At 47.2% G+C, this 21,111-nt stretch overlaps 1 protein-coding gene across 1 annotated transcript in view; it reads left to right on the forward strand.

Annotated features, from left to right (window-relative positions):
- ABCB8 (ATP binding cassette subfamily B member 8) overlaps positions 1 to 21,111 on the forward strand; it is a 1,358,869-nt gene that overhangs the window by 1,134,289 nt on the left and 203,469 nt on the right. The window lies entirely within an intron of this gene.

Genomic DNA, 21,111 nt, shown 5'->3' on the forward strand with positions numbered 1-21,111 from the left:
GTCAGCGGTCGCTGGTCTCCGTCGGAGTCCAGACTCCATATCAATCTGTTGGAGCTGAGGGCCGTCAGGCTAGCCCTGAAGGCTTTTCTGCCGACTGTGCGAGGAAAGAGTGTCCTGATCCTGACGGACAACACAGTGGCCATGCACTACCTCAACAAAAAGGGGGGGGCAGGGTCACTTCCTCTGTGCAGGGAGGCGATGCAGCTCGAGTTCTGGGCCATCCAGAAGGAAGTTTCGATCTCGGCAGTTCATCTGGCCGGAGACGAAAACGTGACGACGGACGCTCTGAGCAGGCAGAGCGCGATCTCTCACGAGTGGGAGTTGGCTCAGGAGATTCTCCTGGAGATCTTCGCCCTTTGGGGGACCCCTCAAGTGGATCTCTTCGCCTCCAGTGTCAACCGGAAGTGCGAAAGGTTTTGCTCGCGGGAATTTCCTCCAAAAGGAGCCTTAGGAGACGCGTTTGTGGTGGAGTGGTCATTCCCGCTGCTGTACGCGTTTCCTCCAGTCCCCGTCATCCCGCAAGTGCTGCGGAGGTTACGGAAGTTTGGTTCCCGGATGATCCTCATTGCTCCGGCGTGGGCTCGGAGGACGTGGTACCCGGACCTTCTCGATTTATCCATCTGCCCTCCACGTCGTCTTCCCTACCGAGACTATCTGCTCTCACGGGAGGGGGGTCAGGTTCTCCATCCAGAGGTCAGATCCCTCAACCTTCACGCTTGGCTTCTGAAAGGTTGAGGTATAAGGATTGGGACCTCCCTGAAGACGTGACGGAGGTGTTGCTTTCGGCCCGAAGGCCAGCAATAAAGTCTCTGTACCGTTGCCGTTGGCGTAAGTTCTGCGACTGGTGCAGAGTTCAGAATGTGGATCCTTTTGCATGTGACATCCCCATGGTTCTGTCCTTTTTACTTTCTTTGTCCCACAGGGGCTTGCAAGTGGGTACCATTAAAGGTTACCTGGCGGCGCTGTCCATCTTTAAGCGCTCGTCTGAAGAGTGTTCTTACTTTAAAATCCCTTTAATTTCACAGTTTCTGAAAATGCTCACTAATGTCTTCCCTCCGTCACCTTTCCTGGTGCCCGGTTGGGATTTAAACCTTGTTAAGTTTCTTATGGGTGCTCCGTTTGAGCCTTTTCATTCTTGCCCTTTGAGGCTGTTAACTCTGAAAACTGTGTTTTTAGTTGCGGTTACTTCCGATCGCAGAGTGAGTGAGTTACAGGCACTTTCAGTTAAGCCACCCTTCACTGTATTTCACAAGGACAGGGTTGTCCTTAGAGTTCGTCCTTCTTTTCTTCCGAAGGTAGTGACGGAATTTCATTTGGCCCAGAAGGTTGTTCTTCCGGCATTCTATCCTCCTCCGCATCCTGGTAAGGAAGAGGAGAGGCTCCATAGGCTTGATCCTAGGAGAGCTTTAAGCTTTTATGTTTCACGCATGTCCCGGGTCAGAGTGGACGATCAACTCTTTATTGGTTACGCTGGAAAGCGTTTGGGGCAAGCTGTGACGAAACAGACTTTGTCTCGCTGGATTATTTTAGCCATCTCGGAGTGTTACCGCTTGGCGGGTAAGGACCCACCGGCTGGCTTGCGGGCCCATTCTACCAGGGGTGTGGCTGCATCTACTGCCCTGCAGAGGGGTGTTCCTATTCGCAACATCTGTGATGCAGCCTCCTGGGCTTCAGTACATACATTTGTACGTCACTATTCCCTCGATTCCATCCGATCCGAGGGCAGGATCTGGCCTTTGGCAAGGCGGTCCTTTGCTCTGCTATTTGATTGGCTATTCTAAATTTTGATTCTAAATTCTTTCCCTCCTCCTTGCTCTGGTACTGCTTTGGGAGTCTGTCATAGATATGGAATACGTCGGAGGACCCAATCCCCTCGAAGAACAAGTTACTTTCTTACCTGGTAACGTTCTTTCGATGGGATGGTCCGACGACGTATTCCATATCGCTCCCGCCCTGCCTTCCCCGCTGCAGAATTTCTTTTGCGATTGCAGCTTACGTTCCGCAAGGCTTTGTGTCTGACTGGCAGTTGACTAATGTCACACGTTCTGGGGGAAAAAACTACAACTGAGGCTACGGGCGTCGTGCGTCCTACTTATCACATCGGATGACGTCGGAGGAGGTCCTCGACGACGGCGCATCGACGTCATCGACGCAGGACGCAGACGCCGAAAAAAGTTTCCGAAGCAGCACAGCTGTGGTGATTACATGTCATAGATATGGAATACGTCGTCAGACCATCCCATCGAAAGAACGTTACCAGGTAAGAAAGTAACTTGTTCATCACTGATAGTGATTATGCTGTCCATTCCAAGAATTACTGTCGAACACAAATAATGGACCCTAATCAATTTACAATACTAATCTCCCATCCAGTTCACGCTGATGTTAAAGCTGGAGTGAACATAATCTAAGGTGTATAACCTTACCTTTAATGATGGGTTAAATCCCTCCAAATTTATTGAAAGGCTGATGCCTGCAAAGCAAAGTGCCTTTTGGCTATTTCCCGCGATGCACAGACGTGGCGAAAAATGAAAATAGTCTAAAATGGCATCCCGTGCGTCATGACGTCGTAGGTAAACAAACCGTGGCCGTAGCGTCACTGCTTCTGGACAAGGGAAATTGTAGTTTCTAATTATAATCTATAGTATCATAAAAGCAGTACCCAACTTAGGGTTTAATGATAAAGATTTCACCAATTCATATATCTCGAGGATTGATCACTTTTGATGGAAAAGTAGGAGCCGTTGCCAATGGCACAATCAAAGATGATGGTCTGAGATCTTTTACTAGCATTAGCCAACAATGTACAAATAAGCAATTAGGAGGTATGTCATTGTTTTTTTAATTTTTGTTTACGAGAGAATATTACCGATAAATCAAGAAATACTCAAATAAAATCACTAATCCAAATACAGTATATGGACAGTAAACATAAATATAGTCCCAACTTAAATTCTGCACAATTAAAGAGTATCAGATCATCAGTTGGTTGTTACGGGTTATTGATTCACAGTCTTGACAACGACCAGGAGGTCGAAACACATGTCGGCTGTTTCCATCTTTGAAGAATAAATACCAATTATCCCATTATTTGATTCTCTGGATTTATATATTATCTAATATTGATGGATTCTCTTAAATGCATGGTCTTGAGCGCAAGATACCTTCCCAAATCCTAAATCTTTGTATCCTTGAAGTGGACCAACTTCAACAGTGGCTAGACAAACATGGTGATAGATTGGACACGGCCGAGCAGAGGGTATCTGACCTGGGAGACGGTAGCACAGCGCTGACAGCCAGGGTGTCGACGCTGGAGGTACAAATGAAAGCAGTGTTAGCCAAAAACGAAAACTTGGAGGGGCGAAGCCGCCGCAACATCAACGTCTTGTGAGGGTGGGAGAGCGACAAATCCCACAGAGGATGGAGGAATTCCTGAAACCATGTGCTGGGATCTGTTCGGGGGAACCTCCCTGTCTCACCTCTTCGTGGTCGAAAGGGCACACCGGGTGCCGGCCAACTGCCCAATACCAGGAGCACCCCGACGCCTCATTCTGGCATGCCTACTCAATTACAGAGATCGCAACACAATTCTACGGCTCGCCCGGGAGAAAGGCAAATTACACCAAGATGGCGACAGGATTCAATTTTACCTGGACTTTTCACAGGCAGTCCAAGCATCACGCAGATCCTTCACAGGAGTAAAAAAGCACCTGAGACAACCAAATCCAATACTCCATGCTCTATCTGGCAAAACTCCGAATTCAGCATGCCGGAAAGACACAGTTCTTCACCTCGCCAGAGGCTGTGAGCAACTTCCTCGACAAAACCGGCTGCCGACCCTCTAACAACCCGAGACCAGCGGGAGAGATCTACGCTGAACACCCACGGTACATGCGCGCTGAAAGACATACTGAATACCACACACTATAGAACTGACCAAAGTATTCGTACATGAGAGTTCACACAACCGTTCACCTTCAACTCTCCATCACCACGGTGGACAACATATCAGGCACCCTTGGGCACAACCAGGTACGTAATACAGATAGCAGCCAGCAGACTTGGCTGGGCAATAGCGCCCTTACCTCAGCGATGTTTCAAAGTTATTCGATGAGGGGCAGGGAGCAACAGACGGGCGAGTTGGGGGTTGCCCGCGGGAAGGGGTTAAGAAGGGAAATGCCACTACCAGTTAACCGGAGTGAGGTTCTCCGAACTGGAAGAGAGCAGTTTGGGTGGATGCGCCAGCCATGGACCTGGTCACCACCAACAGACCACACAATCAGACCTCAATACTCAAAAGAAGCATGGACACACCTATTATACAGTACCTAAGAACGGCGAACACACCCTGTGTAAATATAAAATGACCCAAGACCGTTCAAGTTAGCAATGTGGAAATCAGAGGAGGGAACAACCCAGCTAAAATATGGAAGATATCTCAATACCTTAAGAGACAAAACGTAGACATAACTTTTATACAAGAGACTCACCTTCTTCCATCCTCTGAGAACCGTTGGGCCTCTACGTGGGGATGCCACAGATACTACTTTTCCTTCTCATCTTACGCCAGAGGGGTAGCCATAAAGATCAGTAGGAACGTGACGTTCAGGCTGGTGTCGATGACACGGGACGACAAAGGCAGAGCACTGCTGGTCCATGGGGCTGTTGCAGGACACTGAGGTTGTCCTGCTGAACACATACAGCCCAAACCCTGACTGTACCAACACCTTCGACTTGGTGATGACACACTTGGCGGAGGTTGATGCGGCCACGATCATATTGGGCAGCGACCTGAATACCACACTAGATCCCCCATGGGACAAATTGCACTCACTCACCAACACGCCCAACTAAAATGAGCCTTCAAGTTCAAGTAATTTGTGAGGCCTACAACCTGATCGACGTGTGGAGACTCAACCATAAAGACACTCATGAGTATACCTTTCATTCCTGGGTTCACGGCACTAGTTTGGGCCATGACTATCTACTGGTGTCCCGGCAGAGAGGATTCCAATTGGACGAATGTCTGATTCTTCCAAGAACACTCTCCGACCATGCTCCAGTCACCCTGGAGTGCATCCCCGCAGACACCAAAAAGAAAGGCCCCAGCTGGAGATTTAAATCAGGAGCACTCCAAGACCCGGTGTTTGCTCAAGAGCTCCTAACTGAGATTAAATCCTTCCTTACCATTAATCGGGAGTTTGTAGCATCGAGCGGGACCCTGTGGGAGACATTAAAATGCTATACCAGGGGGATATGTATGGCCAAAGAGAATGGGATATTGAAAATCATCAGAAGAGAACAAGCAGAAAATGAGACCCGGCTAAAAGAGCTTGAACGGAACTACACCGCTCTAAACGACCTTCAAACACTGGCCCTCGTCAGGGAAGAGCTAGATAAGTTCAGAAGTAACGCCGACCGCGAAGGCCAGTTCTTGGCACGAGGCTACCAAATACGGCAGTACGGCGGAGGCCAGAAACCAGGACCTCTCCTGGCGAGGCTGTTACCGGCAGACAGACGACCTCCACAAGTGGAATGCATCCGCAACCTACAGGGGAAACTAGTCTACATGGAGGGCGAAATAGTGGAAGCATTTTGCGCCTTTTTAACCTGACCTATATAGTTCCAGAGCCCCGAATAACCCAGAAGCCCTCCAGGTGTACCTAGACGAATTAGAACTTTACTGGGTGGAGGGAGAAATGAGGGAGTCCTTAAACAGACCGATTACACTCAAGGAGATATTAGCGGCCATAGAAGAACTACCAGGGACTAAATTGCCAGGCCCTAGCGGCCTGACGGGAGAATTCTACAAAGCACTTGCCTACCCCCGACATTACGTGAAGACAATATTATCCTACTCCACAAACCTGGGAAACTCCCTGAGGAATGTGCCTCATACATACCAATATCGTTTGTAATAAGATCCTCTCTAAAATCCTAACTAATCGACTACTCCTTTTGATGCCAGGACTGGTATTGGCAGACCAGGCTGGATTCATAACAGGGCGAAACGCAACATTTGTATCCGACGACTCTTCGGTATCATCGAGGCATTGGACCCCTCGACCCAGTCAGTGGCAATCCTACTAGGCGCAGAGAAGTCCTTCGGTCGAGTGGCCATATCTCTTCACAGTATTAAAAAATTGGGCCTAGGAAACTATTTCCTAAAACTACTCTCACGCCTCTATAAACATCCCTTGACCAGTATCACGCTGAGGAAAACGAAGTCAGCACCCATAGAACTAAAAAGAGGAACTAGACAGGGCTGCCCTCTTTCAGCCCTGCTGTTCGCGCTTGCAATTGAGCCACTGGCTGCAGGCCTCAGAACCAAACTAATGGTAAAAGGTCTTGCCATAGGGCCCCATAAATTGATCCTGTCCTTATACGCTGATGTAGTCCTCTTTATCAGCGACCAAGTGACAAACCGGATCCCTGTAATGAGAGAGGTGCTCAAGTTCAGAGCCTTCTCAGGACTAAAAATTAACCACAAAAAATTGGTTGTGTTCTCCCTAACCCCTGAAACAGTAGAATTTAGAGATTACTATGAGTTCAAATGGAGTCCTTGCGCGTCAGGTACCTGGGAGTAATGATGTCCAGAAATTATGAAGATTTATTCCGCGACAACTATGGGAAGGTGATGGAGACACTTAACGACAAAATATCGAGGTGGAGACACCTTCCACTCACATTATGGGGACGGGTCGCAATTGTGAAAATGGTCATATTGCCCAAACTCTTATATTTGTTTGTAAACATACCGCTGCTACTGACACAGGGTTTCTTCCAACGCCTACGCAGCCTAGTCCTCTAGCTGATTTGGGCAGGCAAACCAGCAAGAGTAGCCCATGCAATTCTAGTCCAACCAACTGCAAACGGCATTCTAGCACTCCCTGACCTAGAATGATACTATTGGGCTGCGCGGGCACAATTCCTGAGTCATTGGTACGCCACCCAACCTGTCCGCCAACATGTCCAGATTGAAAGTGCCCTAATAGCCACCAATCTTCTACGGGCAGCCATCATAGGAGAACTCAAGTGCCACCAAGAACTCTGAATCTGCTGCTGATCACGTATGAGAAATGGAAAACAATCGCACATAAAAGTAACATCATGGTCAGATTCTCCCCCCTCCTCCCGGCAAGATTCATCCATGGGATACCACTTACGACTGAGAAGATATACCTCCAGTGGGCGGACAAGCTAAAGACAGTCCCATTAAAAGACTAGTTTGTGGATGGATGTTTTCTTTTTTTTTTTTTTTACTTTATTTTTGGTTTTTAAACATACATTGACAAACAGGTCATGCACCGGCCTCACTGAGGTTCCCAATCAGCCTGCCTCCCGCTCCCCCCTGGCACACCTCTGCTGCCCTCATCCGACTGGGGTCATTTAGGCGATAGTTTGTGGTATGTGAAGTTCACTAGATCCTTCTCCGGGTGTTGGGGATTGCCGGACGGTGACCGGGGACGAGGTCTGTGAGGAGGTTGTGTCCGCCGTGGTGATCAGATATGATATATAAGGTCCCCGTATATCTTGACAGTAGATCACATCGTTTAGCCACCGATGAAGATTTGGTGAAGGTCCACGTTCCCAGTTAATTGCGATTCTTCTTCTCGCCAATACCAATAGCAGGTTGGCCATTCTCCTTTCGTATGCTGGCAGGTGCCTGGTTAGTCCTAGGAGCGCCAGAGTTGGTTCGGGGTCGAGTTGCATAGCTATAATTGCTGATATTTTTTCCAATATCACTTTCCAGAACGAGGCGATGTCAGGGCATGCCCATGCTAGATGCATGAAGTCCGCAACTGGGGCGCCACAGAGGCTGCATGCTGCCGAGATTGTTGGCCGCTGTGAATGGAGTTTCGCTGGTGTATGGCAGACCTGGTGTAGGAAATTGAAGTGTATTTTCTTGCATCTCGTATTGAGAGAGACCTTTTGAGTTGGCCGCAGTATGTAGTTCCAGTCATCATCTGCGATCGCGGTGCCCAGTGTTTTCTCCCATCGTCTCCTGGGGTTAATAGGTAGGACTGTCGTTTCGATCAGGAGTGATCTGTATATCTCTGATACCAATCGTCCCTCGCCTTGAGACTATCACCCCGTGCAGGAGCCGCCAAGTGGGGGGGTTGTCGTGGGAAGGTGGTAAGGCTGGTTCGGAGGGTGTGACGCAGCCGAAAGTAGATGAACATATCGAAAGCGTTATCACAGCCTTTGTCTCAGGCTTGTTGCAGTGATAGAAAGGTGCCATCAATGAAGAAGTCTCCTAGACAATTTATCTGCAGCTTATCGGTCCACTGTAAATAGATTTGCTCTGTAGTTAGGGGTATTCCTGGTATGAAACACGCTGGGAGAACGGGAGAGAATCTGGTTTGCGTATCGCTTTTCAGAGCGATTTTTTTTTTCCAGACAGCATAGGTGTTGTGGACAATGTTCATTGTATTATGAGTCACCTGTAGTTGGCCAAAGATGATAACTCTGAGGAGATGGGGGGACGCCAGAGCCCTTTCGATTTGAACATGGGGTCTGATGAATTGAGTGGCGTACCAGTGGCCAAGGAATTGGGCTTGTGTAGCCCAGCAGTAGCGTTCAAGTTCTGGGAACACAAGGCCACCTTTCGTCAAAGGTTGAATTAGTGTAGTGTAGGCCACTCTTGCTGTCTTGCCCGCCCACAGTAGCTCGAAGATCAGACTTTTGATGCTCTGAAGGAAATGTTGCGGTAACATCAGTGGAACATTTGTGCATAGGTATAGGAATTTAGGAAAAATTACCATTTTGACTAGGGAGACTTCCCCTACAGAGTGAGGGGAAGGAGCTTCCACCTTTTTACTTTGTTTTGGATCTCTTCCACTGTATTTTCGTAATTGTCTTGCATCACATCGTGGTTAGCTCTGGAGAGCAGGATGCTCAGGTATCTGACTTTCGACTGTTGCCACTGGAATCCAAAATAGTCAGTGAATTGACCGTTGTTGACGGTTAGGGGAAAGATTATGGATTTTGATATGGTGCATTCGAGGATTACTGCTGAGTGGTCTGATAGGGTCTGGGTAGGATTTGGCTCTGCCTCCAGTGCCGGGGACCGTGTGAGGACACGAGAAGATAGTAGAGTCTCGAGCTAGTCTAATGGACCCATGAGTGGTATGTGTATTCGCGGGCCTCCCAGTGCTCATGCCGCCAGATGTCTTTAAGGTTGTAGGCCTTGCATATTTCAGCGATCTGCAAACTAGCCTTGGAGGGGGAGGACGTTGGGTTGTGAGATTTGTCCTTTGTGGGATCTAGTGATGTGTTTAAGTCTCCACCCCAAAGGATTGCGGCTGTTCCAGCGGTTTCTAGGTGGGTCATCACCTAGTCAGTTATTTGGTCCATCAGTGTTCGGCCCATAGGAGTTCACTAGGATAATCTCTTTGCCTTCTATGATCCCTCGGACTAGGATTGTTCTGCCTTCCGGACCTTTCTCTGTCGCTATCAGTCTGAACTTTGTCTTCTTGTCGATCAAGATGGCAACTCCTCTGGCAAAGGAGCAGTACGAGGCGAAATATCTGTGACATCCCCAGGCCCAGCCACTGTCGGAGTTGGGTAGCAAGTGGTCTCCTGGATCAACATGACGTCAATCTTGTGCCTTCGCAGGTATTGGGTTATTTTGCGTGTTTTTGTTGGCTGGTTGCCCCCTCTACTGTTCCATGTGGCTAGGTTGAACTTGCCAGTCGATTTATATTGCTTTGGAAGTGGTTCGGGGGGGGGGGGACATTCCCTCTGTAGTTGTAGGTTGGTAGCATTCAGAGAGTCTGGAGCAGGCAGGGGACAGCAGGTTTCAGCCCGGTCATAGGATAGGCGACTGGACCTCAGTTGGTGCATGTTCAAAACTCTGTGATTTCTCAACAGGCCAACCCCCTACTCGCCCTTATTCTCCCTCCCTTTTACATGAGCAACCCCCAACAGGCCTGTGTTTGCCCTCGTAATAACATGAGTTTATTGCTGTGCTTGGGGCGCTAGCGACTTGCCAAGAAACAAGCCTCTCTTTAGGTGTTGCGGTCGGTCTTCCAGCGTGCATTTTCAGGTTCCGGAACGAGGGTTTGAGCCGGGTGTACGATGATTTCAAGGTGGGTTCTTCCTCGTGCGGTCTCTCCTGGGAAGCCTTAGATTATTGTACGCAGCTTTGCAGCCGACCCGATCTAGGATCTCGGGTGAGTTGAAGAATCGGGTTTTGCCATCATATTGGATACAGAGTTTGGCCAGGAATAGCATGGAGTATAGGAGTTGGTTGTCTTGTAGCCTGCTCTTAAATCCTGCAAAGGACCTCCTATGGGCCTGCACCACCGGGGACAAGTCCGGGAACAGTTGAATGGAGTCCCTGTCATAGTGGAGTTCGCCTTTGTCCCTAGCCAGGTGTAGGATAGTGTCCCGGTCTTTATAGTTGAGGAGCCTGGCTATGATTGGTCACGGGGCGGCGACCAGCCTGATGTTGTTGCGCCGAGTGCGTCCTTCCAGGTCTTCGTTTTTGGCGATGAGGGTTTTCATCTGTCCTTCAAGTGAGTGTGATGATCCCCGTCGTGAATGAAGTCGAGCTGTCGTTGAGGACCGAGACCCACTGTTCCACTGCGTCTAGCCTGTCCCCATGCTTGTCAATCCAATGCTGGAGCTGGTCCACCTTGGAGGACAGAGCGTCTATTTTGTTAAGATTGCTGATGCCGGCCTCCAGATCAAGTAAAATTTCTCTTATGTCCATGTTCAGGTTTGGTTCCTCCTCCTCTTCCATGACTTTGGTGGGGGACTCAGCTCTGTCGCCAGGTTTGGGGGTCTTGGCTGTTGTTCCTGCCTTAAAAATGTAGCTTCCGTTGGGATTTCGGTTTTCCCCATTATGGGTAGGTTTGGCTCTCTGTTGGACTGAATACAGCGTTGGGTGGATCACCCCGGTGGTTGTTTTCAAACACACAATCCAGGTGGGGTGTGCTTTTCCTCACGTGTGGTTGGATGTGTGGTATGATCTGGAGCACCTGTGATTTCTAATGATCCGTGCATGGGTCACCGTGCCGTGGCTGTTCGGTGGTGGAGATGCGATGCTACTAGATCTTGCTGGGTGTCGTCGGTGCAGTGAGCCCATTCGGGGTGGCCACGCAGCTGGAGCCTGGCCTGAATGTTGTTAAAAGGTCAGGGCATGCAGGTCCGCCTGCTGGGAGGTAAAGGTCCTGCAGGGGGCGCAGCCCCCAAGTTCACCGGGATGGAAGGTGGCAGGGCAGTGGGGGTTGAAGTAGCTGATCCCTATTGCCTGGTGCAAAATCAGCTTAGGGCAGGAGATCTTTCCTTGACTATTCAAAGCCCCTTGCAGTTTAGCTGACTTATTCACTGCTGTGTGTGGATGTGGCGCTGTTTCTCCATCTGGGAGCAGTGTTCCTTTTTGGCCTGTGTCCTTCGTGTCGTGGGTCTGGTTCTTAAGTTACTCTTTTTGGGGTGGGCCATGGTTCGGAAGCGTTGGGTTGATTGTGATGCCCCTGTTGTGCCTCTCCAGGGTGGTTGGTATTGCGCCAGGTGGCAGGAGTGGGGCCACTTGTGGCTTGGGTTCTGGCGGCTGGAGGAATCACGGCGGTGGGCCCAGCATCCAGGGCCGTGCTTTGGCGAGCCGTGGAAAGATTGCTCGCCCCAGCTGGATTTTGCCGTTCGGGACGGGGGAGGTGTTTGGTCGGGGGAGGAGGTACGCTTTTCTCCTCGGCTCTCTCCGCTGCCTCGGTCTGCTCCGGGGTGCGAGGGCGTCTGGCGCGGGCTGGTGCTTGCGCCTTCTCCTCCGTCCGCAGTGCAGCTCTTTGTCGGGCTGAGCTGGTGCGCTGCCCACGGCACGTCCTTGGGTCTGCCTGCCGGGTGTGGGGCAGGCTGGCGGGGGTCCGATAACAGCTTCTCCACCCGGAGGGGCTCCGCAACACGGGCAGATCTGCGACTGTTGCTCCTGGCACGGTGGATTGGAGTGGGCTGTCTGGGTTGTCTCTGGGCCAGCCCGCCTCCTGTGGGTTTCGTGGGAGCTGTGGGTCTCACAAGATGTCTGATCGGGGTCTGGCTAGCATGCGCCGATCGTGGGTTTCTCATTTGCTTCCCTTTGGAGCTCGCCTGGCTCCGGTTCCGGCGGCCGTGGTTTGCCACCTTATTTGCAGCCTGGGTCTGCTGGCTGCTGCGCTCTGTCTGCTGCGTAGGGCCGCGTTGGGGGGGCTCTCTGGAGTGTAGCCGCCACCTCTACTTTAGCTGCACCTTCTCCGAAGTTTCCTAAGTGGCTGAGTGCTAGACCAGGTTGCATTCAATGCTGGAAGAGGTGTAGATAAGGATTAATTATTGAGCCTTTCGTGGAGCTCACAGAGGAGCCACCATCTTGGTTGGCCCTCTAGTGCCCTCTAACGTGGATGGATGTTTTCTGATGATCCAACAGACGCGTGAACGAGGTGCCGACTCTCCCCTAGACATCTTTGTTTATTTCAAGCTCCGACACACTCTTAAATCTTGGTTCCCTTTGTTCCCAGCTCAACGGACCACATGGCAACTCTTACTGTAAGTGATTTAAATCCGGCACTCCAACTAGGTCAATGCCTAGTATGGGATGCCCAATGGAAACCCTTATTTATATATTTTTATGTCAAAGTTATTTTAATTCTGGATGATGTACCCTTATATAACGCCCCTCTTTGAATCTCCCCGACCTCACTGAGCCAAGATGTAGGTTTGTTTTGCAAATTAAAAGATTTATTTGAAGAATTTAACAATATATAGATTATACTTTTATGAATATGAATAATATCTGCATATCATACTTATGAATATGAACAATGATCAGCAATGGGTAATATTACAATATCAACCATCTCTTTAATCAGTTAGGAGTAGGAATAGGAAAAATAATGTATCAGAGAATACTTTGTATGGTTCAAGAAAATGCAATGATAGGAAAGAATACAACACAGAAATAAAACTTGATATGACTCCAATCAAAAAGACAATATGATCACTCTTTCCCCCTGTTGTTACTCACTCCCCCAACATGCAATATGAAGATATGGAATGAGGGCACACAGTATCAGGAATAACAATCAACAATGCAGTTCAATCCCGATTCCCCCAGCAAGCTTAGAGAGAACAGGTATAATTTTAAAGCAGGTCAATCGCTTTTAAATGTGATTTGCAATGAATGGGAAAAATGCTAAAAATTATTTTAATTCGCTAAATGAGATTCAGAACTGGTGAGAGTGGCTTGGGATAGGTTCAGGTCAACACTAGCAATGATTGTAGAATGATTAGCAGATGGAAAATGAAATTCAGAAGTTGAAATCAAGAAATGGCTATTTTTACATGTGTTGAAATTGAGCCAAATGCGAAATCACTGCAACTTTTACGCGTGCGTCGTTTTGGGTTTGTTGGAAAGCTGGGGAAAGCTGAGGATGTTAGCTTCAAAATTACATTTAAATTTTGTTTCTAGGACGTGCGGTTCAAAGGTTAGAGGTTTCTGTGAAGGTCGATTTTTCTGAAACGGGGTCAAGATTTCAAAAATGAAAGATTGCGCTTTAAAGATTCAGAACCAATATGGACTTATACCTAGGGACTATGAAAGTACAAGATACCCAACGGGACAACCACCAGAACAGGGCGCCTTCCACTCTGATTGTTGTGCGCCAGGACAATTTACTTTCTTCAGAAAATATCAGCACACAGATGATTATCGCTACAATTATCACAGACTATATAATGAGGAGAATTTAGGATGGACACAAGATTCTATAATGCAGTTCTGGATAGGTTGAGATGGATTGAATAGGATTACTTTAAACTAAGATGACTATGGACAGTTCTAGACTAAATACTCACAACTATGGCTTTGGAATGGAATGGGCCCATCAAAGATCTGGTCAAAGGTTTGGACTTCACTCGCCACCGGACAGGATTCAGGGCACCTAGACTCTGCTCTCAGCAAGGCACTCTGGTCTGCACAGCCTCTTGGACTGGATCTGACGGGTTCTGGGTTACAGCACTGCTCTGTGGGTCTGGATCTTGGTTCTAGCACAGGGTTCTTAGCTAGAATAGCAAAACAGCTCAGCCAGGCTGTTGCATTTTGTGATGCCCCTTGGAAGTTTAGGGGTTAGAATCGGGTTGCAAAAGATTCTGAAGGCCAGCTGAGAAGAGTTCAGCTTTTTGTGTTAGGCTCTCTGCTTCAAATTTCTAGAGTCTGGTTCTAGAGTCTGTTTGGAGCCTGGATCTTCCTGCAGGGTGCTTCGCCAGGGGATCAGTTGATGAGTGAGAAAGTGTGTCTCTGGGTCCTCAACAGTCCCTATTTATCAATTTCCAAAGTAGGTGGGGAGGCTGATTATCTATGCCCAACCCTCTAAGGATCTGATAGGTCAGAGAATTTCCCCTCTCCTGATTTGAGACAGGAGCAGTGTGTCATATGTGTCAGAGTGACACTGTGTTTCTGGCCCAAAGGAAACCCCTCCCTTTTGCTTTTACTTAGGAAATCTATTTTCCAAAAAAACATATTTCCAAGATGCACAACTTGTTAATACATAATTACATGACAGATTGCCTAAGGTACATTTCTGTTCAACTCTCATCTTCCTACGAGCTATGGTTCATAAATGACAACTTTTTTGCGCTTTTGGTGGGTTTCTCAATGTTAGTTCTGCACCAATTTTTATACATGCATGCACATCCCCGTAATTTTTCATGTTCCTAACATAAACACCATGGCTACAATATGAATAATTTCCGGGCTCAGTCTCAGAACATCGCACAGATTCCAGCTTAGTCTTAATCTGTGAGTGAATTTTCCATTTTAACAATCTCTAAATTTCATATTTTTGTCAGTTCAGTACACTTTGCTATAAGCATTTTTATAAAACATGCATTTACTTCCACTTCAATCCACATCTTCAGTCTGGTCCGCCTCCAAAGCTGGGCTGAGTCAGAGGGTCACATGGCTTGCCTTGCTGCCAGAGCAGTTGTGGTCATTCACACCCGAATTACCATTCCTATCAGTCAAAGGAAACCATTGTTTCTTGCTCAGGGCAGCAGAGGAAATCTCCTCCCCTTCTGATCAACATGCCAATGCGAAATTCTCTCCTTTTGGTGGCAAGGAACCTGGTCTGAGTTTCTCAGGGGACGAAGGCCTCTTGTAAGTTTTAACTGAATCAGGTTACCTTCTGGTCAATTGTAACATAGTTCCTTGTGAAAATAATATATTTATAAATTTAAAATAAGCAAACCTATCTTTACTTCCAGTCCTTTTTCAACATGAAAATCAATCTGTGGCACTCTTATATGGCATTTTGATGGAAATCTCTTCTTTGGCAAAGTTTGAGTTCAATGTTCAACTTTACAATTGATAGGTTTTAAATCGCCAGCTTCTGACAGAGGTGAGTAACGGTACTACACCCATTTTTGACAGATTTCTTTCAGCAAGCATTCTTCAATGTGTATTTTCCTCTGATAAGTGTACTTCTGTGGACATTGTATTTATGTGGATTCTTGGAGTAGAATGATGTTCAACACCCCACAAGGAGGTTGTGGTCTTTTGGGTGGTTTGTGAGCCATGATTTTTGCAAATTTGACAACCAATAAAAAAACGGATTTTTAAAACAGCTGTGTTTCTCTTGCAATGATTTTGCTCTGTGGGTAGCCAACTGATGGGTTTTGGCAGTGGTCTCCTGTGTTACCACTGACAAAGGCAAAAGTGGATGGCGGCCTATTTTTCAGATTTTTACTGCACACTTTCTGGTGATTTTTAGCGAGCAGCATGCTTTCCGGCGGCCATTATGATGTTTCTGCTGCAAGCAATGCACAGTAATGTTGCAGGGCTTGGACTAGTGGGTTGAGACATTCCACATACACAGTGTGATTCAAACACAAGGAGAAGGAAGGCTGGTATCAACATCTACACGAACTGGGTAATTGTAGAAGGGCATTTGTAGTTGTTGCGGGGGGCAGTAGCCTCCTCTGGGGCCCCCTTGGCCTAAAAGACATCATAGGTGGGGGTTGAAATTGACCCCTGTTAAAGTTCCTGCCTCTGGGTTGAGATTGATCATCTGTTGATGAATCTGAGCTAGAGGTGCCTGAAAAGGAGACGCCCTTGCATCTGCTTCTGTTAATTCCTCCCTATCTTGCTGTCCTTTCTCTTTCTTTGTTGTCTTTATAGTCATCAGAGAGGTAAGGATAAACCAGTTCCAATTTAAGTTTTTGATATCTTTTGCTAGCTCCTTGTGCTTTTTCTCAAGTGTGGTAGCTACGAAGGCCTCTAGTGTTTTATCTATTTCCTTCAATTTCCAATTTCTCCCTAAAGTTAAATATGGTGTCATCATTAATGAATTTGGTTTCTTCAGTTTTTAAATCAATGAGCATCTTGGAATGGATTCTTTGTGCTGTTATTGTAGGCGCCATTAGATCCCTGCTGCATTTGGTTGCAATCTTACTGAAGTCCGTTATATATTGTTTATCCTGCAGAAAGAGGGCAGGTTCATTCCGTATTAACAGTCCTAAAAGGTACCATGTTAACTTTGAGATATTCGCGGAGAAAATGTCTCTGCACCTCCGCTCTGAAGCATCTTTTTTTTTTTATTCAAGAGTTCTTCACCTGTGGCAGTAGAATCGAGATGTGTTTGTGCTCCTTCCATATTAAATAAAGTAGGACCTTGAATTATGTTGTTCATTTGATCCTCTGAGAAACTGTGTGTTCCATGTTGAGGGATACGGTCAGTGCTTAGGGTTAGGGGGGGCACTGTGTGATTAATGAACAGCAGTCAGTCACTGGATAGGAATATATCCTGAAAAGTGTAAAACTAATCTGTGTAATGGTCCCTATTATAGCTGTGCTATATCGAGAACACTAGTAACATGAGGGACAGCACATAGTGGGCTAGAAATATAGTATATGTAAACGGGGGATAGCCCTGTCCTCAAAAAGTTAATGCCTGCAACAATTTTATCCAGTGATTATTTAAACCTTCCTGATCAACCAGATCAACAGTTAATTCATATGTGTTGCTGGGGGAAGAACCATCCAACTACTGAGGTTGGCCTACATATACCTTTTTGTTGTTTTGGCTAAATATGTAGCTTTCATTCATTTTTTTAAAGAAATGTAAAAACAGGCTTGACTTTTTTCAAAACAAACATAAAGTTAGTGACAATATGCAAACAACAATCAGTGAGTATACAGTCAACTACAAGAATAGAGTGGGCAAAAAACATAACAGTTTGATGTGCCTATACATATAGCCAAAACAGAAAGGGATCAGGCTAAATATTACTTCATATAAGTCTCATCCTAGACATGAGTTCCTGTTTTGTGCAAAATCACATTTGTACCTGCATTAATTAGTACAAAGATGGATAAAAAGACCAATGTGAGTGGACCCTAAATCAAGTGCATATTAATGCATCTACACGTTCCTGGTGTAATGAATAATTATGTCTCTTTCCGGGCACTTGAATCCCAACACTGAGATGTTGGGTCTGTTAGCTGTCCGGTATGCAAATCCCAGGAATCTGGTGTATATGTCCACTAGTATGCACCACTAAGACTTGTGAGGTTAAGCCGATTTGCGCCTAGCGCTTGTGGAATGACCAAGAGAGAATGATCGACGTCTGTGAAAAGATAGAATTTGGTGTGGTCCTTGAACGTGGTACTGGGATCTCTGCCACGTGGATCATTGACGTTTCAGTAAATCACAACCTTCATCTGGGGCCATGTGTATGCAGGTCTCCCTAAAGCCAAGACTCAGGCGGGTGATCCTGCTGTCCATAACGAATAAAAGAAAAATACTCGGGGCAGTATCTCTTTACTGCTCCACGCGAAGGTCAGTCTTAGGGCTATAGGGCCACAAGCCCATCACTTGCTTTTACCCTCATTTTTTATAAAAAAGATTTTTAACCTTCCAATTACTTATTCAGCCTTGCTCCACCAACGCACTTGTCACTGAACATACATATGTCCTTTTTCTCTTTAGGGAGACCTGCATACACATGTCCCCAGATGAAGGTTGTGATTTATTGAAACCGAAACGTCAGTGATCCACGTGGCAGAGATCCCAGTACCACGTTCAAGGACCACACCAAATTCTCTGTCTTTTCACAGACGTCGACCAGTCTCTCTTGGTCCACGTCAAAAAACCATGACCATCAAAGGCTGTTAACAGCATCCCTGTCCAAAGACCCATATGGGCTGTCATGGGACCATGTACTAAAAAGGTCTGCAGGAGGACTTCATTTTAAGTCTTCATGGCCACATATATAAGCCAGACATCATAGAAACAACAAGGGGAAAGCATAACATGTAGGAGTACCAAAAATGGGACAACAGAACTCCCATAAATGGAATTCTGCCTTGACATGAGGACAGAAATTGCCACATGTTCCGACCGGGGAGGCTTGGGAGAGACTACTTCCTTTCTTTTAGATTGTGTCAGCTTTTCAGGCATAGGGACAGCTTTGTTGACAATCTGACACAATTGGAGAGTTGGGCAACTGCTCACCACCCTATGGACGAGAGTTGAACAGTCTCTCTTCCAAGTCTTCCCCCAGCAACACTTAGCCATGGACATTTTCCTGGACACTGATTGGGATGGTCATCTTTTCGTTGAACTGGATGGGCTCTAAAATAGTGGGAAACAACAGTGGCGTCCACCGCATAGATTAGTGAGCATGAGTGAGTCCCTTTATCAGGCCCTGTGGCAACATCCCATACTTGGACCATCATCTAGTGAACGTTAGTCAGGAGACTGAGAGCCTGGTCCCTAGACAAACCAATAATGGAAAAATAAATTCACCCACAATGGCCCTCAGAAATAGAAACGAAACCTGGACCGGATCTGGGAAGCAGAATTAGGGGATGTGATAGAGTAAACTTGGCAAAATACCCAGCCTTGTCACTTAAAATGGGGAAGACACCAGAAAACCTGTCACAGGTGCTGTAACATCGAAATTATGCAGGTAAACAACCCTCACATGGACTACATCTCGCACAATGCCCTTCTCTACCTACCAGAAATCCCAGAACGATCAGGGAAAGGAAATTATCCCTTCCAGGACAGGGAGGCCATAATAAAAACCTTCAAGGACAGGGAGACCCTCGTGGAACCTAAACACCTTAGAGACCCCAACAGCAGTGCAGCAGGATATCATTCACACAAGCCGCTTGTTCAGCTTCTCCATGCACAGGGTTTCAAAATGGCCACCCAGATTTTTATAGAGTCAGCATAGCCCTCTCAGGCTCAATCTAACTATTGTGAATTGAGAGAGAGCAGCCTATTCCCACCCTCAACCCCTTTAGGCTCACAGCACCAGACTATCAGCACTGATTGCAATTCGGGGAGTGGGCTTGTTGTTTGGAGAAGGCTGGAGCAGGGGTGCTACAAACACTTTGGAGTCTGGAGAAAGGAATGTGCTGCAGAGGGAAGCTGGAAAAGTGACAGCAGGAGAGAGGAGGGGGGGATTTCTACAGAAGACAAAGTGGTGAGAGAAAGGAGGGAAACGGGGAGGAGGTAAAACCAAGAGTGGATTGGAAGTCACTGCTAGTAGCAGAGGGAAGGAGGGAGGGATTAAAACTGTGGTGGAGTGCAAGTCGATAGTACTAGTAGAGAAAAGGAACAAGGAAGTAAAACCAAGAGTGGAGTGGCAGGATGAGAACACCCCCAATGTAGGAAGTGAGAGCAAGAATAGCCCCAAAGTGGGTGGAGCCTGAGAATACCCCAGTGTGGGGAGTACAAGGAGGAATAGCACCACAGGAAGGAGTGGAGACTGAGAACATTCCGATATTGAGAACAGAGGCAGGAGCCAGAAGCTGACTAGTCAGCTAGAAGTAGGAGGTTCCAGAGGGCCAGGACAGGCCCTAGGCAGTTTCCACAGGCGGGAGGAGGTACCAGCAAGGGTCAAGGAGCGTAGTGACAGTTTAGGGAGGAGGTGCAGAGAACAGAGTTGAGAAGGTAGGCTAGTGGAGATTTCTGTCTCTCTCCGGACTGACCCCAATTCCATCTCTAAGAGATCAAGAAGATCACGTAGAATGTCAATGACTGATTTAGTCTTTGGGTACGGGACTGTGGAAAGCCCACACTTTGGCTCAGAGGAGCAGAAGAAGGGTTTACTAGACTGGAAGGAGTGAAGTAACTTCTCTGGGACTTTGGAACATTGATGGTTAAGACTTGAAAGATGGACCTCTCGTTCTGACATTAGAAAAGGCATTGTTCAGAGATATTTAGCAAGAAGGCCATCCTTATTTCCTTGGGAATGATCCGGTTTATATTTAAGGGGGCCCAACCCTGTATGTCAGGATCTCGTCTAGGATTGGTTCACGTAACAGGGCAAAGCTCAGGGCAACCACGGTCACACCCACAAGAACACCTGCCCCTCATATTCAGTTTACACCCTGTTTCGCATTTCATTCTGTTTTCTGAGGGAAACACATTTGCTTTAACCAGAAAGCGGTGGTTGACAACAGACCCCTATGACGTGGTGGCTGGCAGTTACCATGGAAACATTGGCGTCCCCTTGCACAGGCCCTGTTTTCTGTCTTCCCTACAGAGAAGAATCGGAAGAAGTGGTCACGTGATGTTAGAGACTTAAGCCCCTCCCACGCACTCGTCGGTGCTTCTGAATTTGTACAGTGAGCCCGAACCTGCATTCTTGTGATTATCTTGGATATTGTTGCCGATCTCGTTTCTGACATAAAGACCCTGCTTTTCTTGTTTGCTGCTCTGTTTGGATGTACCCCTAATGACTCTGCTTTTCTTACTGGATTGCCTTCCCGCCCGCCGATTCTGTACCTTGTTGCCTGCTTTTCCTGACGACTATGCTTGCCTCACGGACTTCCTTGATCTTGCTACTGATTTTGTACTTTGCCTCACGATTCCACGCCGACACGGACCTCTACTCGTAGTGCATCAACATTCTACAACCCGTAACTTCCAGCGAGTTTTCTGGATATTTGCATACTGACTAGTACAAAGTACACATGGACTAGAGACTTCCTCAAGTCTACTTGGACTATTGCTAGGCGTCCGCGTGCCGTAAGGTCAGGTTTTCCGTTTGGATTAAATTTCTGCTGCGTCTTCATGTAGACTCTTTCATGCCTTCAGGACTTTCTACATATGAAGTATTGCTTTACAT

This window comes from Ambystoma mexicanum, chromosome 2p, assembly GCF_040938575.1.
Source record: "Ambystoma mexicanum isolate Mex_15411 chromosome 2p, UKY_AmexF1_1, whole genome shotgun sequence".
Taxonomy (NCBI): domain Eukaryota; kingdom Metazoa; phylum Chordata; class Amphibia; order Caudata; family Ambystomatidae; genus Ambystoma; species Ambystoma mexicanum.